Consider the following 20,275-nt stretch of genomic DNA (forward strand, 5'->3'; position numbering starts at 1 on the left):
GATTGAGTTTTTCAAGATTATGAGACGCTTTTTCCACTTAGTTTGGGGAAGATAAATATGAGATGTCATCGTTTTAAGATGAAGGAGGAAAAATTTATGGGGAGGTTTTTCACTCAGAGAGTGGTGGAAGTGTGGAATGAGCGACCATATGATGTGGTAAACGTGAGCTGGATTGTGTGTTTCAAGAGTAAATTGGATAGGTACATGGATGTGAGAGAATGGGAGGGTTATGGTATGAGAGCAGGTCAGTGGGACTACGGAGATGATGGTCAGTGCAGACTAGAGGGGCCAAATGGCTTGTTTTCAGTGCTGTAGCATTCTATGGATTTCAGCTATTTAAACAAGTACCAATGGTGAATTTGAATGTTTGTATTGCTCATTGAAATGTCAAATGTTAGATATTTCAAAATGATTTACTTTTCTCCCTTTTCACTTTGGTATATTAGTATTTGATCCAATTTACTGGCACAAATTATTTTCCAAACATTATTTGCATTTTATTTATAACATGCTCTTAGTTTCCAACCTTACACCAAGCTGCAGGGTGCTGGCAACCAACTTCTGGGAACAAGATATCAGGACCATGATTCGTGAGGGTGCTGATGGGGCGCAAAGCTCCCAAAGGACCTAGGGTGCTGACAGCTTTCTAATCACTCCAGAGGTTCAGAACCCAGAGCCAAGGGGCTGTGACATGGATGACTTGAGCTCAGGTTCACCATTTCATGGGACTAAAGTCGTATGGCTAAAATGGTTACAGGGATGCAGGAAGTGGTAAAATCCATGGACCCTTAATGTCTCTGAAGGGAATCTCTTTTGATTCTTGTCTTGGTAGTGCCATTAGATTAGTAGTATCTCTTTGTATTCTTTTCCAGATGAAACAGGAAAAAGACTTTCATGTATTTTGCTTGCACAACAATAAATGGTATCTTATTTTTTGAAGACATTCCAAATATATTCTATGTCCTCTTCAAACATCCATGAGACAATTGTCGTATATTTTCATACAATAGTCAAATATTTGGACTATTTTTTAATGTTAAATTTATGGGGTTGACTCTTACATGGATATTCTTTTTGAGGGGCTAAAATTCACATTGTAATCCAAAGTACTATATCAGTAGCATAAGTCCAAAATAATCTCCAAACAGATAAAGAACAAAAACACAATGAATTAAAGTAAAAATATAGAGTTGTGAATTAAAACACACGTCCTACCAATTAACAAAAAAACCTAAGCGTAACCCATGAAAGTCTGTAGACACTCTGATTAAAATAAAAACACAAAGGGGATGTGGAGTTGGGAAGAAAGTGGGAGCTCAAAAGAGGAGGTGAGGGTTGAGTGGGGAGAGGTGTGAGGGGATAGGGAAGGGTAAAGAGTGGTGATGAGGGGGGATGAGACTGGGATCCATCAGCGGAGGTATCCAAGGTGTTAGCCATGCTCAGGCTGAGGTTGGTGTGTGGGAACTGGTGAGGGAGTGGGGCCAAGGTAGGTATCTGCGTCGTCGAAGGAGTCATGAGCTCCAATCTGTGGGCAGCCAGGACTGGGTGGGAAAACCACATCAAAGGTGTCAGGAGCTCCAGCCTGCGGACGGTTGGGATTGAGGTGAAAGTTCGTGACCAAGGCGTTGGGAATTCCAATTGGCAGATGGCCAGGACCAAGGCATCAGGTCTAAGGTGTCATAGCTCTTAGACATATTTTCCTACACTTGCTCTTTTATTTGTATCCATCATACTCAACAGAGTAGCTTAGTGAAATCTGTTAAAAGCTACTACCTGTAATTATGGAACCTACCATAATACTATGCACATGGCGGCTACTGTACACGTATTATACCTGCTCACATCAAAAAACCTTTAACCACAATTTCATATTCGTGGTAATGTACAGGTACTTCCAACTGTTCATCTGTTATCTGTGAAGAACTCGAGTCAACCTTTTCATAAGATGTATGGAAATTTCAGAATTTTTGGCCAAAAATAGGGGGTCAACTTTTACATGAGGTCGACTTTTACACGAGTGTATACAATAGATTAAACTTTAATATGAAGAGAACTTTAGAGAAGTGTATAGTAGAAAAATTAAGGTAAATTATAGGCTCCCTGAAGACAAAACCCAGATTTCATAGTTCGCAATTTCAGACTTCATGATTAGAGCTTTTATATATAAATGAAATATTTATTTTATTCCTTCCAAATCTTAATGGTACAATATCCTGTTGCATTAGGTTATGGATTTATTCTCTACTTTTAGGCACAAGCTGCTGAACAATGAGATGTTAGTCTCAGATCTAGAATTAAATGTACATTGTTAGTCTGTTTGGCAAACAGCTTTGTAATTTGTTAGGTACAAGAATTATACATCGCTTCAGGAATAAATTTGTTGCTTGATTAATCTAATATCATTTGTTTTATTATGATGCCTGTGTTTAAACAAATCAATAAAAAGATGTAAAACAACTTTTAATTAAATGATATTCCAGTGAGAAAAAAATATTTTTTTTTAATCCAGGGTTTAATTTGGTCTTGCCTTTCATTCATTTTATCATGCTTCATGAGGGATTTAAAAACCTATTTCAATCTTGGAAATAATTTTCCAGCTTAAGTTAACATAATTGTTTGCAACAGTTAAGTAGATTGGTCTTCGATGTGTATTTGACAGGAAATATTTTTCAATTCAAATGCAAAAATGTTCAGAAACTTCTGAAAGTTTTCTTTAATTGGCAGATTAAAAAATATACATGATCATTATTGATTTCTATAATATATTTATCCACCTTGCTTTGCAAATCGGTGAGACTGTTTTAAATGTTGAACAGTAATTGATTATTTGGGTTATCTCTAAGAAGGCTTTTGGGACACAAAAAAAACAGTACAATCCTTTCTGTTTTGTCAGTCCTACCCATGCATAACTCTCTTTCCTTATTTCAGATTTCAATTTTAGTATGTTGTAAAGCAAAGTGCCATTTATTAATAGACTCATTAACATATCGATGATTCTGTGATTTTACTTGGCCATTTATCTGAAAATAGTTGCATGTTTAATACATTACTTGTAAATGTCCAATATGGTACTCAGAAAGTCATTGATCTACACTATAATTCTTCATTATAAGATAAGTTCATGAAACAACTTAAACCAAGCTGTGTTCCAACCATCTTTTTATCATGGAACTATTTGATGATTGTTCCAGAGTTTTCATCCAAGCGTATTTTGTCTAAACACTGTTGAGGCTGAATTGATGTTAATGCCTAAAATTATTTCCTTGAGTATTGAGGATAAATATTTTCAATTTAAAGGCACATTATTAATATTCTCATCCTTCAGTTTGTTCTTAGTTATTTAAATTTTGGGTTTCTGACTATTCATGTTTCAATAAATCAACAGGGCCTGAAATGTACATGTATTCTAAATACTTCTAAAATGCTCAAACACAGAGGCATAATATTGAAAAGGTTTCTTTTTCTGAAGTCTATATGTGAGAATTAACACCTCTTCCAAAGATTAAATCACTGGGAATCTAAACCAAACTGTTGTAGGTTAGTGGAAAAACATTATCCTGAGATTTTGGTGTCATAAACAAAATTAAACAATGAAGAACAAAAGAAAAAATATTGGGCCTTTAAGATAAATTTGGACCTTACATCTTGGATGAGGTTGGGATAGCTAGGATGGTGTTGATCTGTTTTGACTGGTTGAAATGCAGGACAGAGTTTTCTTTTGCAGTGTTGGGTGCTCTCTCAGTGCTGTTAGGAAGGGAGTTCCAGAATTTCAACCCAACATTAATAATGAACCATTTATACAGTTGCAAGTCAGAATGATGGGTGACTTGGAGGGCAACCTACTGGTGGTGGTGTTCCCATGCACCAGCTACACCTGTGCTCCATGATGACATGTTTGGGAAGTGCTATCAGAGTAGTCTGGATATTGCAGATGCTACACACTATGGCTGCAGTGGAGGTAAATAATGTAATTTACCTTTTGGGTTGAGATCGTGTCTCAAGGCTGAGAGCACTGGCATCACTAAGGGGTGTGTGGGGGGGTGCCTATCACACTGGGTGACACTATCAGAGAGGGTGACAACAAAATAATTGTCTATAAAATTTTTGTACAGTGTTTCAGTAGGAATGTATTATTTTTATAAAAATATCCCTGTAGTTAGTTTAACAACCAAAATATTTCTCATAAAGCTTGCTAAAACTCTATGCTAATTTACTTTTTGAACCTTATAATGCTCTCTGGACAGAGCTGTCATTATTACCCGATTACAATGACATTTTGAATCACATGGTTTCGTCTGCAAATACTACAAGCATGCGCTGTTGTTTTTGTTGCTGATTTTTTTATAGTCACTGCTAGTTATAATGTGGTAATTGGTATTTGTAAATACATTTAGGTTGTGCATATGATGTAGTAATTTTAATTTTGCTAATTGTTTATCTCACTCTTAGTGTCATTATATTCAGAGATATATGGGATTTACAAATAACATTTGTTCAAAAAATTATTAAGGATTCTGTATGGTGTGGTACAGGGGAGGTCCATAGTGGTGGAGGGGGGCTGTCACCATGACTTACCACACTGGGTGACATCAACCCGAGTGATGCAACTTGCTGAGAGTTTAGAATAATGGGGTGAGTCTTGTCATGAGTGTCAGCTTGCAACAGTATTTTGGGATGGGGGCAGGATGTGAGACAGAAGTTGGTCAGTGTTAAGATGATCATTGGAAAAAGATGAAGAGGTGATGGAAGAATAGAACCCTCCACCTGGTTCCATCTGATATCATTCTTTCCCCACTTGGTTTCACCCATCACACACCGCCTTCTATTCCACACACCTTTGTATTGGCATATACTGGCAATCTTTCTTCATCACTCTTGGTCTTGATGCAGGATCTAGATCAGGGTTGGCAAACTTTTTAAACCATAGACTTCTTCATGGAATCCTTGATGAGACCATCAACCACCAAGCATGTAAAATAAAATTTAAAATATTATTAATAATAGATTTCTCTGTAGCCTAGACATTTATCGACCCCTTGGATAGTCCCATCGATCCCCAGGGGTCTAGATCCAAAACATAGATTTACACATTTTGGCTCCACAGATATGTCTGGTCTTTTCTCATTGGATTCTTCCTTGCCTCACAATTTGATTGTGCAAATGTTATTTGCTATTTGCCACCCTATGCCTGAACAGTCTGTATGGTCATCAGTAGGAGAGGGGATTGAGTTGGGCAAACTCTGCTGAGGAAAGAGCAAGTTCAAGTACCTTGGGCAAGAACCTGAAGGATAATTGGTCAGTAACTCACCATAAGGAGCCAAGGCAGACATCAAAGTTATTGCAGGTTTGCTTTTACAAGACTCCATCTGTGGATTACACAGACTACTACAAAGAGAATGAAGGTGTGAGTTGTTAATTCTTAAAATATAGGCTCCTTGTGCTTTATGCATTAGAAATACAGACAAAGCTACATGGATGACAATTTTCCCTTCCATTTACTTTTCAGTCATGCTTTATTTTTAAAGAAATTAGATTGTGGATCTTAAATAAACTTGGAATTACCCTGAATATGAACTAATTCTTGGAAAATAATACCATTTTACAGAAAAGTTTAAAATGTTTATAATTCCCTAAATTTCCCATTTTAGTTCAATGAGCATTTACAAAAAAAGTTTGCAATAGAATAATGGAGCTTATTACTGAATTGAATACATTTTTAATGCTTGAGCTTTATAAAGCAAGGTCAATTGAATCTTCCTGCTAATCTGATCTTCCTCATCATTGGGCTGGCAAAGTGTGGGGTAAAAGTATAAAATGCAGATGTTCAATGGCAAGTTTATTTCCATGAAAGCAGTCAATGTTTAGAAAGACAAAATAGTCAATGCTTAACATTACAAAATGCTAGCTGGTTAAACCATTCTTCAAGTTCAAAATAGTTTACAAAATCACTTACAATCTTAATTTTGAACCACGTGTGACAATTGAAATAATAGGGTGAGTCTTGTGGCAATTTTTGACCATTTATTGACATTTACCTGCATGAGTTCCAGCACATTTGTATATATATCTGAATTAATTTGTCCCAAATGTGCTAACAGATTTTGGACAACAATCTGTCACTCTGCTCTACTAATGGACTCAGCATGGAGTCCTGCAGCAGAGTGTAAACTTGTTGGATTCCCTTGAATGTCAGGAAATCTGCTCATTGCTTCCAAAGCAATTTAGGTTGGCACAGGAACCACAATATTTACAATTGTGAAGAAAAATGGTAAGAGTAAGGTTAGATACATTTCCATCGAACCACTGTAGGATTTTAGGTAATTTTATAGTTTTGCATTTTAATGAAGGATTTTTTTGTTTATTGTTCTTAGGTTTTTAATGATTCTGAATGTCCAAGAAATTCAAAATTCGGTAATTGAACAAAAGACTCTTTTGACAGATGGTAAAGCCTGTGGCATCAAATATTTTCTCTGTTGTATCATGGGCAGCTTATCCTACAACATCCATGTGACCCAATTAAGTGGTACAAAGCACAGTATCTGAACTACCAATCCAGAACATACTCACACAGCAACTTCAGCTTTGCTGTCCTGAAGTGGATAAATTGGCATCCAATGGGTAGGCAGGCTCACTCATCAAAATCCAAGCACGAAACAGATCTTTCAAAACTAATTCTGGAGTTGGATTATGCTTTCCTCACTCGTCCATGAATGTTTTATTGAAGAATCTATCATGTCATCACAATAATTTGGTTGTACTGTACTACTTTTGGAAAAGAGATTTAAGTAATGTAATTTCTACAAGATAAGAAGCAGATACAAAGTAAACATTATAATCATGAAAACAGCATTTGATTTACTCAATTTTCTTCACATACCATTGTTTTTCACAAGGAAGGTTTATGCATTTGACAAGTTATAGCCTTTTTTTGCACACCCGGTTATGAATAGTATAAAATTCAGTTAACATCTTGTGAAAGCATTTATCGTAGCCAGAGCTCATTAAATAAACAGTTTTTAACCCTGTGGATGATAAGGAATAAACTGCACTGCAAAGTAGAGGGGTATTAAATTACATTTAGTTACAGATGTGGAGAATTTAAAAATTGGAAACAATATGGCAGTAAATCTCTTCTTTCTAAAAAGTTGTTGAAGCTGACATTATTAGTTTGGGGAAATTTTATATGTCGGGAAAAAAAGCAATAAAAAAGGTACAACATTGGTCAAATCACTTTCTTTTGTAAACTAATGCAAAAAGAGCAGATATTTTTGCTGTTTGTTACTTAAATACAAATCTTAGAATATCAATATTTTAATCAGACCTTATTTACTTGAACAAGAAGTTCCTGAAATGACACCTAAAGCCATTTAATGCATCCGTAATGTTCTTTCCAAAGTAGTCAATAACTGAAAGATCAAGTGCACCAATTGTGAGCTTATGGAGGATGTCTATAAAATAGAAAATCTATTTCAAGATATTTTTTGTTCTTCATTTTGTTCATTTATTGCCTGCGACATAATATCTGTTCTAATAAATTGGATTAAAGGTTATTGCGCTAATGCTTCAAGATTCTTTTATTGTCATGTAATAAAACTGATGTAATATTAAACAAAATTGCATTTAGTCTTGCTGTAACACGGACAAAAATCCACCAGCAGCAGAAATTTCAGGGCGTCCCTTACAGTTAGAGAAAGCGAAACAAAAGAGAATCCCTTAGAGTCACTGTGTGTCTCCAGCAATCCCAGGGCCTCTGCAGCCACATAGACTTCTGTCCAAACCCTTGGCAACCAGAGATCCAGATTCACACTGCTGACACATTCAGGAAGCCTTCAGTGCCCTAGGCTCCTCGGGGGCCCCTCCCACCCTCGGCACCCTCTTGCATCTTGCTTGTGATAACTGGAATCCCTCCAGCCAGTCTCCAGCAGTCCACAGCCCACTGTGAGTCCTTTAACTGCAAATTGCCAGCAGCCTGTTTGGGCTCCTCATCTGTGTTCTTCAGCTGCAGAGACCCTCACTGGTCTGCAGCCATGGTCACTGCCCCATAGGGTCAACTCCTCTGCTTCTGCTTCTCAAACAGGGCTGTTCTCTACATTTTCCAGTGCCCTCTGCCAGTCCTCAGCTTCCACGGAGTCTGCAACCCCTCGAGGCCACTGCAAGAACAGGTGCTGCCAACTTTGGCTCAGACTCCAAAGTCGTAGGATTTTAAAATAAAACACAGTCAGCTCCTTCAATAGGACAACTTAAAGCCTCTACGAAGCCGTTGGTAGTTGGATGGGGTGGCAGAACCCTGCGGAAGAGCGCTGTGTGTTCTCTCCTTGCTCTTGTCGGCTCTGCACCAGTGGCATTGCTGCCATTTCAACAGCTCTGGCGGCCATTCTCTTTCAAAGACATAGATCAAGTTGTTCAAAATATTTATTTTTTGAAAATGTTGCGTCCTTTATGATTTGAAAAGTATGCCTTAAATATGTAGGTTTAATTTATATAGTATTCCAATTTGGGTCTCTGTTCAATTTAATGCAAAAGGGGTTATGGATCCGCAACATTTTGTTTATAAATGGAATTCTAAATTGTTATTTGGAAATATGGAATAATTTATTTTGAAACATTTGATTGATTGTGGAATAATATTGGTAATTAAATTGGAATAAAAGGTTTAATATCTAGAAAAATGCACGTCAAAATAGGCTTATTCCTTTTTCAATGGATAACCAATTTTTTGACGATTTCAAGATGGAAGAGTGTTAAGAAAATAGAAGATTGTTTTGAGGATAGGAGATTTATAACATTTGAAAGAATGAGGGAAAAATTTAATGTACCTGGTAATACTTAATTTTGTTATTACCAAGTTAAAACTTTGTATCTGCCAAAATAGGTCCTACTTTGATGTTACCTTATCAATCTGAATTAGAATTACTGATTTGAAATAATACTGTAAATAAATTTATTTCAGTAATGTATAATTTACTTCAAAGTAAGGCCCCCAAAATTGTGGTGCATAAATCTAGATTAAGATGGGATATAGATTTAAATACTCAAATAAGTGAAAAAGGATCAGACAGAAGAATATGACTAAAGTTATAAATGTAAGATATAGGTTAGTTCAATATAATTATTTATATAAATTATATTTGACTCCACATGGATTAAGACCTGCTGCATCAGATTTATGCTTTGGATGTAGGTCTGAGGTTGGATTTTGCCCTAAAGTTGGACATTTTTGGTTGGGAATAGGTAATTTTTTGGAATGAATTACAGCAGTAAAATTCCCACAGGAATTCCCACTGATGTTATTTCAATTGTGTATTGTTAAGGCTATAAGATCAAAATTAAAATTAAATATTTATCAAACTGAATTTGTCTTAATTGCTTTAGCAGTTTCTAGGAACTGTATAGCAATATCCTGGAAGTCAAAAATAGATTTAGGGATGGAAAGATGGCATGCAGAACTTGGTAGTTGTATCTTTGGCTTGGCTTCGCGGATGAAGATTTATGGAGGGGTATATCGACGTCTGCTGCAGGCTCGTTGGTGACTGACAAGTCCGCTGTGGGGCAGGCAGGCACGGTTGCAGCGGTTGCAAGGGAAAATTGGTTGGTTGGGGTTGGGTGTTGGGTTTTTCCTCCTTTGTCTTTTATCAGTGGGTAGTTGTATACCATTAGAGAAAATTACATAATCTGCAAGATAAATATGTATTTTGTAAAATATAGAGCCCATATTCACAACATTTTGGTTTGCATGTATGGCTCTCTGAAGACCTCACTTTTTGGTAACTCCAATAGATTTTATTTTATATTTGTTTATTTTCTTGGCATTCTCTGTTTTTTCCTTTCTTTTTCTTGTTAGGGTGGGAGGGTGGTACAGTGGGTTGAGGGATAATATACTACATGTATAATTTTTGAAATAATTTATAATTGAATGTAATGTAATTATATTGTGATTAAAAATTTATAAATAAAGTATTCAGAAAAATGTATGCCTTAAGTCATATGTTTAATAATTAACATGTTCAGAGGCAATTGACTGACTGAATCTTGTGCACAATTACAAGAACCTGGCTCCTTGCTGATGCTCACACAATGTTCACTTGTATTTTGCAGGCAATGGATGGCTGAACTGTGGCTCGTGAGCCACGTGACTTGTGGAAATGGGTTGACTGGCGGGAATCATACGAGCTGGTGCTCACATTGGTAGTTTTAGTATGGGTGGTTTGCGATCGCGTGGTTGTGGCATGTGAGTGTGTTGCCGGCAGTGAAAATGAGCAGAGTTTTAGTGTGATCCAGGCCGTCCACCCACCCAAGCTCCTGACATCCTGGCTGCCCTTTGATCCCATCACCTAACACCCCGACCGTTGATTCTCACCTAGGCCCAGGCTGCCTGTCCACTGGAGCTACCGCCACCCTGATCACGGACTTACCACCCAGTTTCGGCCACCCACCTGCCCATCCGAGCTCCCGACATACCGAGCAATGGACGAACTTACCACAGTCAAAAGTGGCATAGTTAATCCCCTAAATTTGACCCTAAGAATGAGTCCACAATATTAGACTATAACATGAATATATATGGTATGTGTACTTTTTGATCATTGAAACTAATACAAATTAGCAGTTTTAAAGCTGGATACAAGAATTAATATTATGTACATGTATTTCTTAATATTTAATTTTTGTTACAAAATTTGCATGTAATTTTTTAATGTCTTATGGGTCTCAAACAGCTGCACTTTATCATATGTTGCTCTTCATTAAGCAAATTTGACTACCCACATCCTACTAGGAAAATTAATGTGAACATGCTTGACCCAGATCATATTTGAGCATGATTTAATAAGTGACAAGTATTATTTGTCCCACTGATGTGCTGGGCAAAGGCCATGACCCAACAGGTTCTGACCAGCAACCATTGACATGTACATTGCTGAGTTCCTCTATTTAGGTAGTGAATTAGAGATGGTATAAGATAATGTTGTGACCCTTGCCAATGTCAAACAGATGCCCTTAAAAAATATAAATAGTACAACAGTCCAGCAAAGAAAGCTTCCAGTGTACTTTAGTGGCAGACGTAAAGCTATAAAACTAGAAATTAACGAATAGAATAGTGTTCAAATAAAAGTAATTTGCGCAGAATGACCATCTCAGATAATACTCGAGCAGCCCAGGCAACTGTCGTGACACTTTGAATACCTTGAATGTATTGATCAGCCTCCACTGAATACACATTGGACTTTGATCATATTTTTTTTTCGTGGAAGGCACCTGCAGTTGAGCTCCCCTTGGAGTGAACAATTGCTGCTGCTCTTCTCAATTGTTCAGATGAGGTCAAAAGTCTGAATTCCAATTTCAGATCCACCAATTCAGATGCCAGGATGGTTTTAAGTGGACATTTTTGTACCAAGGAACCTCAGCTTCCTTTAAATCTAAATACTCTACCTCAATTTATCTGGTACGTGTATCTGAATCAGAATTTATGGTCACGAACATGTCACAAAATGTGTTGTTTTGTGGTAGTATCACAGTGCAATCATTTATATAAACCACCTTACAAAATCAATAAAAATAGTGCAACAAAAAGAAAAGACAAAGCAGTGACTGTGGTTCTTTGTGCCTTCAGGAATCTGATGGAAGAGGGGAAGAATCTGTCCTTGTGCCGCTGAGTGCTCATCTTCAGGCTCCTTTACCTTTTTCCTGATGCAAGCAGAGTGAAGAGGGCCTGGTCTGGATGGTGGGGGTTCTTCAGGAAAGAGGTTGCCTCCTTAAGACACCGTCTCTTGTAGGTGTCCTCAATTGAGTGAAGTCTGGTGCCTGTGATTTCACAGGCCAAGTTAACAACACTCTAGAGGTTTTTCTCATCCTGAGCATTGGCACGTCCATACCAGACTGATGTAACCAGCCAGAATGTTCTCTACGGTACATCTGTAGAAGTTTCTGAGAGTCTATGGTGACCTAGTGAATCTCCTCAAACTCCTAACAAAGTATAGCCGCTAGAGATCCTTCTTCATGATTGCATTGACATGGAGGCTCCAGAACAGCTCCTCAGAAATGTTGGCACCCAGGAATTTGAAGTTCTTGACCCTCTCCACTGTTGACCCCTTGATGAGGACTTGTTCCCTGTATAAATTCTATATTTAAAAAAAGAACAGCTGTTAATTAACTCTAATCTGAGGAAGAATGGCACAAATTTCCTTGGACCAATATACTGGTACATATGGAATCCTATGTTAAATTGATTAACCTTGTAAACCATAGGGTCTACAGAGGATTACTTTACTATGTGGCACCGTAACACTATCAATTGGACCCAACAGGCTAGAAGTTGAGATTAATAGGCTTTAATCACTATAAATCTAGTCATATCTTGCATGCTGTTGGCCCAATTCCAAGGCAGTACCAAGGGAGGAGATTGGGTGATACCACCTTTATTAGGAATCCTGGAGGGGGAAGAGTTACAGTATCAGGGGTGGGCCAACCAGTACAATGACTGCAATACAGTGTTCAACCGCAGGCACTTATTGACAAAGAACCAAAAAGTATGAACAGAATACATGAAGCTTCAAAGCTTCACTGACTCTAATCAATTTATAAAATATTGTTTAATGTTGGCAAACATATCATTAAATATTTATAAATTATAATTTTATTCTAACAGTAAAACATCTGTATTATCTTTCTGGCTGTTTATTTTAGATTTTATAATCTGAAACCTCGAAGCAACAATTCATGGACTCGATCTTGTTTCTATTTTTCAAAAGCTAACCAGTCATATTGAGAGATCATTAAATGCTTGACTTGATAGAAATTTCAATATGTACATCTTGGATTCATGCCAAAATAATGTATTAAGTGTCGTCCACTAACTATAAATGTGTAGAAATTTGACAGTGCCCATGGTAAAGTTATTCAGAAAAGCTGTCATTTATTTTCATCTGGCATGTTCCCAGTTTGCCAAATTATGTATATAATAACAATTATGGTCAGTCATTCAGATTGTTAAGCAATCCTAGCTGAGTTATGAGAGACTGCCTCATAATCATTTCAAATGTACAGTGCATGAAAAATCTTATGTCTCTGATAAAATGAGTGCATTGTTTCAAATGAAACCTTTTTCTCAGGTGATATTATACAGACTCCTCCGTTGTAGGTCAGATCTCAAATAACAACAAGATGGAGTGCAGGAAGGAGATAGAGAGTCCAGTGACATACTGTCAGGATAACTACCTCTTCCTCAATGTCAGAAAAATGAATGAACAGATCAATGATTTCAGGAAATTAGAAGGGGTAGTGGTAACTGGGAGCACTTCCTGCATATCTCTGGTCAGATACTATTTATTGTCATGTAATGAAACAGAAATTACCTTTAGTTTGTGGTAAGGCCAATGAAGATTTGCCAATAGCACTGCCCTGCACCCCTTACAGTCAGAGAAAGTGAAGCAACCAGGTGTCCACAAATTCACCTCCAGTGCTCCCGGAGCCCGAGCACAAGACTTCAGTTCAGTTCAAACCATTGGCAACCCCAGCCTAGATCCTAACCTCTGACACAACGAGGAGGCCTTCAGTGTCCAGAGCCCTTCAGGAGCCCTTCTTTCCCTTAGCACTCTCTCAAATCCTGATTCTGATACCTGATTCTCAAGAGTCAGTCTTCAGCCCACAGCCTGTGTAGGTTCCTCAGCTGTAAGTCGCCAACAGCTCGCAACTTGTGTGTGTCCTTCAGCAACAGAGCCTCTTGCTGGTCCACCACCATAGTCACTCTCCTTGGGGTAGTCTCCTCTACTTCTCCTTCTCATCAGGAGATGCTCTGCCATTTACTGGTGCCCTGCATTAGTCCGCTGCCCCCCCCCCCTCCCGGAGTCTGTAACCTCTCATGACGGAAGTCGAACAAAGGCGCTCAGCATCAACAATGTTGAGGTGAAGCATTTCTTGGGAATAAATAGGACCAAGGAAGTGGACCGACTCTATTTCCTCAGAACTTTTACAGATGCAGCACAGAAGGGTATCCTGTTCAAATGCATCACAGCTTAATCCAGGAAAGCAGCCCCCCTTCCATTGATTCCATCTTTACCTTCCGCTGTCTTGGGAAAGCAGCCAATATATTAAAGAAACCATCCCAGCCCAGTTAGCCTCTCTTCTCTTCCCCCCCCCACCCTTCTGTTGGGCAGAAGATAAATTAACTTGAAAACATGAACTTCAGAATCAAAAACAGTTTCTTTCCTCTTGTCATACTTCTCTTAAATGGATCTCCCATTGGTAAAAGAAAATGTCCTTGCATGACTTTAATTGTACTTTTCACCATATCTCACATTTTGTCTTTGTAATGCTGTTCCCTGCTCTCTTTGGCTTATTGTATCATTATACCCTGCACTTCATTATTATACTGCCTGCTCTGTCCAAGCATGAGTTTACTTGCCAAAACAACATGTTAAACAAAACTTTTTTACTGTTACTCAGTACACATGACAATAAACTAATCAATTCAATACACATAACATGAAACTGCACAAAATATGTGTGGACATTTTAAAATATCATCTGAATGGCAAGCCTCACATGGAAATAACAAACAATGTTTTCATGTGCCCACTGGTTTTTCATGCTCCAACAGGATTTCAGTGCTCATTTAAGGTTGTTAAACATTTAAACTGCTTTACCTTTATACATGACACCACATACAACCCTGAGATTCCTTTTTCTTGCAGACCAGGCAGAATTACCACTTATTGCTGGTGCAAGAGAAAAAAAAAGCTGTGTACACATGTAAACAAATAAAGAAATGTAAACAAGATGTGCAATACAGAAATGAAAAAAAATCAATAAAGTACACAGTTAAGAGTCCTTAAACAAGTCCCTGATAGAGGTTGTCATTGAGGAGTTGGATGGAGGGGGAGCAGCTGTTCCTGAACTTGGTAGTGTGAGTCTTGTGCCACCTATACCTCTTTCCTGATGACAGCAGTGAGAACAGAGTGTGGGCTGGACGGGGTGGATCCTTGATGATTGCTCTGCTTTCTTGATGGCATTGTTCCCTGTAGAAGCTCTTGATGTTGGGGAGGGTTTTTTCCTGTGATGGCCTGGGCTGCGCCCACTACATTTTGCAGGGCTTTTCACTTAGGGGTTATTGGCATCCCCACCCCAGACCATGATGCAGTCAGTCAACACACTTTCCAACCCACATCTGAAGAAATTTGTCAGAATTTTCAATGTCATACGAAACCTTGGCAAACTCCTGAGAAAGTGGAGGCACTGACATGCTTTCTTCATGATTCCATTAATTTATTAGGTCCAGGAAAGACCCTCTGAGATAGTGACTCTCAAGAACTTCTATTTGCTCACCTTCTCCACCTCTGATCCCCCGATGATCACTTCATGACGGCATTAAAAAGAATAAAATAATCCATATCTGGACTAGTACGTGACAAGGAATATATTCAGAACCATGCATGTAATGATTAATAAAATGCATTCAGAATAAGTTGGAGCTCCTATTTTAAATGTTCTAATGCAATGTACAAAATCCTGAATGGAGTAATGCTTTATACACAGAATCTAATAAATATCATCATTGCTGAAACATGGAGGTGAGTTTGTGCGTTTGCTGGATATGTTGATTCCAGAGCAACGATCAATTGAAGGACGACTTTCCCTCCCAAATAGACTGCTTTCTGTTGAACTTTCCATGATATCAATAAACAAACAAATATTATCAAACAAACACATTATGTATTCATTATTTAAATCCTTTGTGTGCTTCCTAGCTGTACAAAAATTGGCTGCTGCTTTTCTTACACGACAAAAGTCACTTTACTTCAAATATTGAAGTACTTTATTGGCTACAATGAGCTTTGGGAAATTTTGTAGCTGTGAAAAGCACCATGTAAAAATATTTCCTTCCTCCATCCCTCTGGGGTAAAATCGTTAAAAATTAGATGTCAACTTATTCTCAAAAATCTCTCTTTCTGTTTAAACCTAAGGAAAGTTTGCTTTTGATGGAAAAGGTTTGGTGTATTTGGCTTCATCATAGATATCTTATTCAGGCATAACTTTTTCATTTATATTGTTGAATCGTGCAATCAACTCTGTGACATTTGTTTTTAATATAAATGTAATGGAAGGAAAGACTTTGCAAAAACTATGGTGGTGGTGACATTCGAGTGCTTTTTAAAAAATCAATAGCAATCTTGAATTTAATGCTGAAATATTGCACAGTAATTATGTATACTGTATTGCATATGGGTTCATTCTTTTGGTGTTAATGCATTCTGAGTGTGTTGAGTAAAATGGAAGAAGTCAGTTAGCTCAGAAGGCTGTGATTGGTTCAGTCCAGGTTCTTCTCAGACTGCCTGCTTTATGCGTATAATCAACAAAATTATGACCTCTATTTATTTACATATGTAACTGTAGTATCCAGTATGTATTTTTCTTTGCATGAAAAATATATATTTAACAAAAATAGCATTGATTTTGTGATATATTGTTCTTCTGGAACTAATAAGGTGGGAAAGACAAGTGAGTAACTCTTGCCCCTCATCTTGGGGTTCTACAAAGCAGAAGACAACATAGAAATATTCCTGATATTTCACAGCATTTGGTTGCAAGCACATAACAGCTCTCCACATACAATATATGGAATAAAATAAACAATTTATTAGTAAACTCCCATATCTGGTGCTCATCCAAAATCGGAAGAGACCAGCAAAAAATAATTGGCTATTATTGTGTTTAAATCTTTTTAATGTGGAATGTTTTATCTCCTTGCTTTCTGATTTGTATATCTTACCATCTGTTTAATATAAGAATATTAAACATGCATTTTTCATATTCTATACACTGCTGCATCATTACATACATGTCTCCACCACCAATCATTTGAAAATAAATTAGGCAATGGATGTCCATATATGAAATTGCTTTTTACATGAAGGATGCATTGGCGTATACCTCGAATAAAGGGCAAATTTGAAATCCTGCACACGTCCTGCTCAGATGAGAACATATGCTGTATTTTTGAGGGAATCATTAATAGGAAATGATAAAAATTTGACGTTTGTAATTTTCAGATCTGGCTTGAAGACATGCACACAACTTGGTTCAAAATGCGAATGGACAGTTTCTAAAGGAAAACTAGCCCACTATTAATAAAAGTTAAATTCAGTCAAGTTGTTCTCTTTAAAGTATATTTTTTTCCACTGTACTAATAAAATTGGTTAAAAAGTAAATATTCACCAAATTAAATATATTTCAGATATTTCAATCTGGCCACATAAATTATTTTTCATGGTGGGCTTAGACTTCAGTTGTTGACAGTAATTATTAGTTCTGATTTTTTTTAATGATAATTGTTTATGATAAATTACCTCAGTCTAATCTGTTAAACAGTCCTATTCACAAGAACCACCTTCAGGTATAGAACAAAGTTGAGAGAGCAGCAACAGATAGAAATGAGTAAAGGTTTTTCATCGACAGTCTGCCTTCCTAATCCATTTGAATTAGTCCATGAAAAAAATGAATGGTGCTGAAAGAAAAGAATGATTGACAATTAACAACCATTCTCCGGCTAATACATCCCCTCCCCAGCCTTCCCCACACACCAACAGCCACAGATTAAGGGCAATTTTCCTTCTGCATCTCCCAATTTTCCTTCTATATTTCCTAATATTCCTTTGTCTAGGTGACTGTGGAGATAATATCAGTCGTTTTGGCCAAAGTCCTCACACAGTGATGAGAAATGATGGAAAAGGAGGCAATATGCTTATGTGCTAATTGGCATGAAGCTAGAAACTGAATTCAAAAAGCAGATGAGAAATAATATCATGCAGATTAATGAATCAAAGGAGAGAGGCTATTGATAAAACAGGCAATGGAAAACAGAAGGATGTGGGAGATAGCAAACTTGGAGAAGTCCATCACCGGGCTTTGAAGACATCCACATGGGCCACTGCCTCAAGAAGGCAGCCAACATCTTAGAGGACCTACCACCCTCATCACAATCTCTTCTCACTTCTGTAATTAGGTACACAAGCCCGAAGACCAGCACCTCTAGGTTCAAGAACAGTTTCTTGACAATAGCTATCAGGATCTTAAAACTTTCCTTACAACACTAATAATAAAATACTCTGATATCATAAAATGTTCTGCCTGTCCTACTGTTACAATACTTTTTTCTTGCCCATAATAACTGTGTATATTTATTATCTATCTTATTTATTATAACTTTTTAATTTAATTTAGTTCATACAATTGTAGTTAGATTTTTGTTACAAAATATTTGTTTTGCTTCAGCAAATAAGAATTACAAACATATACAATATGCATGACAATAAACTCATTATTTACCATTATGGTTACACATAATTATTTAAAAGGGAGCAAAGGACAATAATGGGAAAATAATAAATATTCAATGACCTTATGGATTGAAAATTTTAGCCTGATATGTATCCTAAAAGAAGGGCAGGCATGATATTAGCAGGAACGTCCACAGATGTTATGATTGTGGAGTTGATTTAATCTGATTGTTCATTTGATTGGATAATTTTAGTAGAAAGATACTGGATCACGTCTACTTTTCCTTTGTTTTGATGTTAATATTCAGGTGTTGGATGAAAAATAGTTTAGAATCATGGAGTCGCAGAGTTTTACAGCATGATGTGAAACGTGATTTCCTACCATGGTGACTTTCCTGAATCAGTTCTCACCTCTCCAAATGTTGGTAGATCCTATCCCTCAGAATCATATCCTGTAGCCTGCAGATATTATGTTCACTGGCCTGTAGTTCTCTGTCTTATCCTTGCAGCCTTGCACAAAATTTGAAATGTTCCAGTTATCCAGCACCTCAAATGTAGCTAACAATGATGTGAATATCTCTGCCAGCCCCCCACCAATTTATTCTCCAGCTTCCCACAATCTCCGTGCATATATTTGGTCAGGCAACGGGAACTATCCAGCTTAATATGCTTTAAGTTTACGAGCACCTCCACTTTTGTGATTGGGTATGTTCAAAGACATTACCATTCATTTGTCATACTTCATTAACTTACTTATTCTTCTCTCATTTAAGTTCTCACCAATCTCCTGTAGTTGCACGCATAGATGATCCTATAAGGGACCTAAGCTCTTCTATTCTCTACTAACTTGAACATTCCAACTTGAGACCAACTATTTTCATCACTCCAACTGAATTGGGTTAAGACGGTAGCTCATTCCATCTCATCAGGGTCACTGAAGGGTGGCCCATAACCATGAGTCATACAATAAATAGAATATAAGTCAACAAATTTTTGTTCTAAAACAGAAATGACGATCATGTAACAACTGGAAGTGAATTGTACAGATGATGAGTTTGGAGTGGTTGATGGTAGCTGAAGTACCCCTGCTCTCCACCCTTTTCAACTGGCAGGATGACTGAACCAGTCAGAGACGTGATGCTTATTTTCATTCTGTCATCAAACTATCTCTACCAAATGAGCATCCTACTGCATGTTTGTCAGCTGTCATGACAATGTGGGCAACTAAGATTAGTGTAGATGGGCATGGATTGGTGGGTTGAAGAATGTTTCTGGCTGTACAACTCTTGAGTTTAAGGTAAATCAACCAGTGAATAAACTCACAAGAAGATTGTGGATGATGGTGAGTAATTAGAGAGAGTGGGGAGATGGGGGCTGGGGGTTGGAGACATGTGAAGTTGATTACATTGCAGTGCCATCCCCCAATGGAAACAATTGGGGTAATTTCAATATAACTGGAGTATAAAACTACCATTTTAGATTCGGTGCCCATTATAGAAACTAGATGAAAATTATTCTCTATATGGTATTATTTGCATCATTATACCCTTTTTACATTCTCAGTGATGGTTCACAGCTCAACTTTTTCTTTTCTCAGCTTCATAATTCCTTAATTCCTTTGGGATTCTCTTCAGGAAACCAAATCAACATGCCGAGACAGGGTGAAGACTGAGCATTATTGGTAAGGCCTGTGTTTATTGCCATCCTTGAGGAGATGGCATTGTGTTACCTGCAAAGCTCTGCAGCTGGAATGTTGGATGTACTCCCATGGTAGCCTTAGGCAGGGATTTCCAGCATTTTGATGATGGGGTTGCAATGTACTTCAAGGGGTCTGGAACATTAACCCACACCTGGTTATTATAGTTAAATAGAGGAAAGGATATTGGATGCTCCTGGGTTATTTATTGCTTGCCCTGATAAAACAATAGGTGACTTAAACAGATGTGCCAATAAACTTTGCAACACTAAACTGAAACATTGCAGGTACAGCACAATTCTTTTCAGGA

At 37.4% G+C, this 20,275-nt stretch overlaps 1 long non-coding RNA gene across 1 annotated transcript in view; it reads left to right on the forward strand.

Annotated features, from left to right (window-relative positions):
• The window catches only part of LOC138743042 (uncharacterized), a 142,386-nt gene extending 134,877 nt beyond the window's left edge, over nucleotides 1-7,509 (forward strand). Inside the window, exon 4 of the long non-coding RNA XR_011344617.1 lies at nucleotides 6,372-7,509. This is a non-coding gene — a long non-coding RNA (uncharacterized lncRNA). The remainder of the gene's footprint in view (nucleotides 1-6,371) is intronic.
• Nucleotides 7,510-20,275: the final 12,766 nt, after the last annotated feature.

The sequence above is a fragment of the Narcine bancroftii genome, chromosome 9 (genome assembly GCF_036971445.1).
Source record: "Narcine bancroftii isolate sNarBan1 chromosome 9, sNarBan1.hap1, whole genome shotgun sequence".
Lineage (NCBI taxonomy): Eukaryota > Metazoa > Chordata > Chondrichthyes > Torpediniformes > Narcinidae > Narcine > Narcine bancroftii.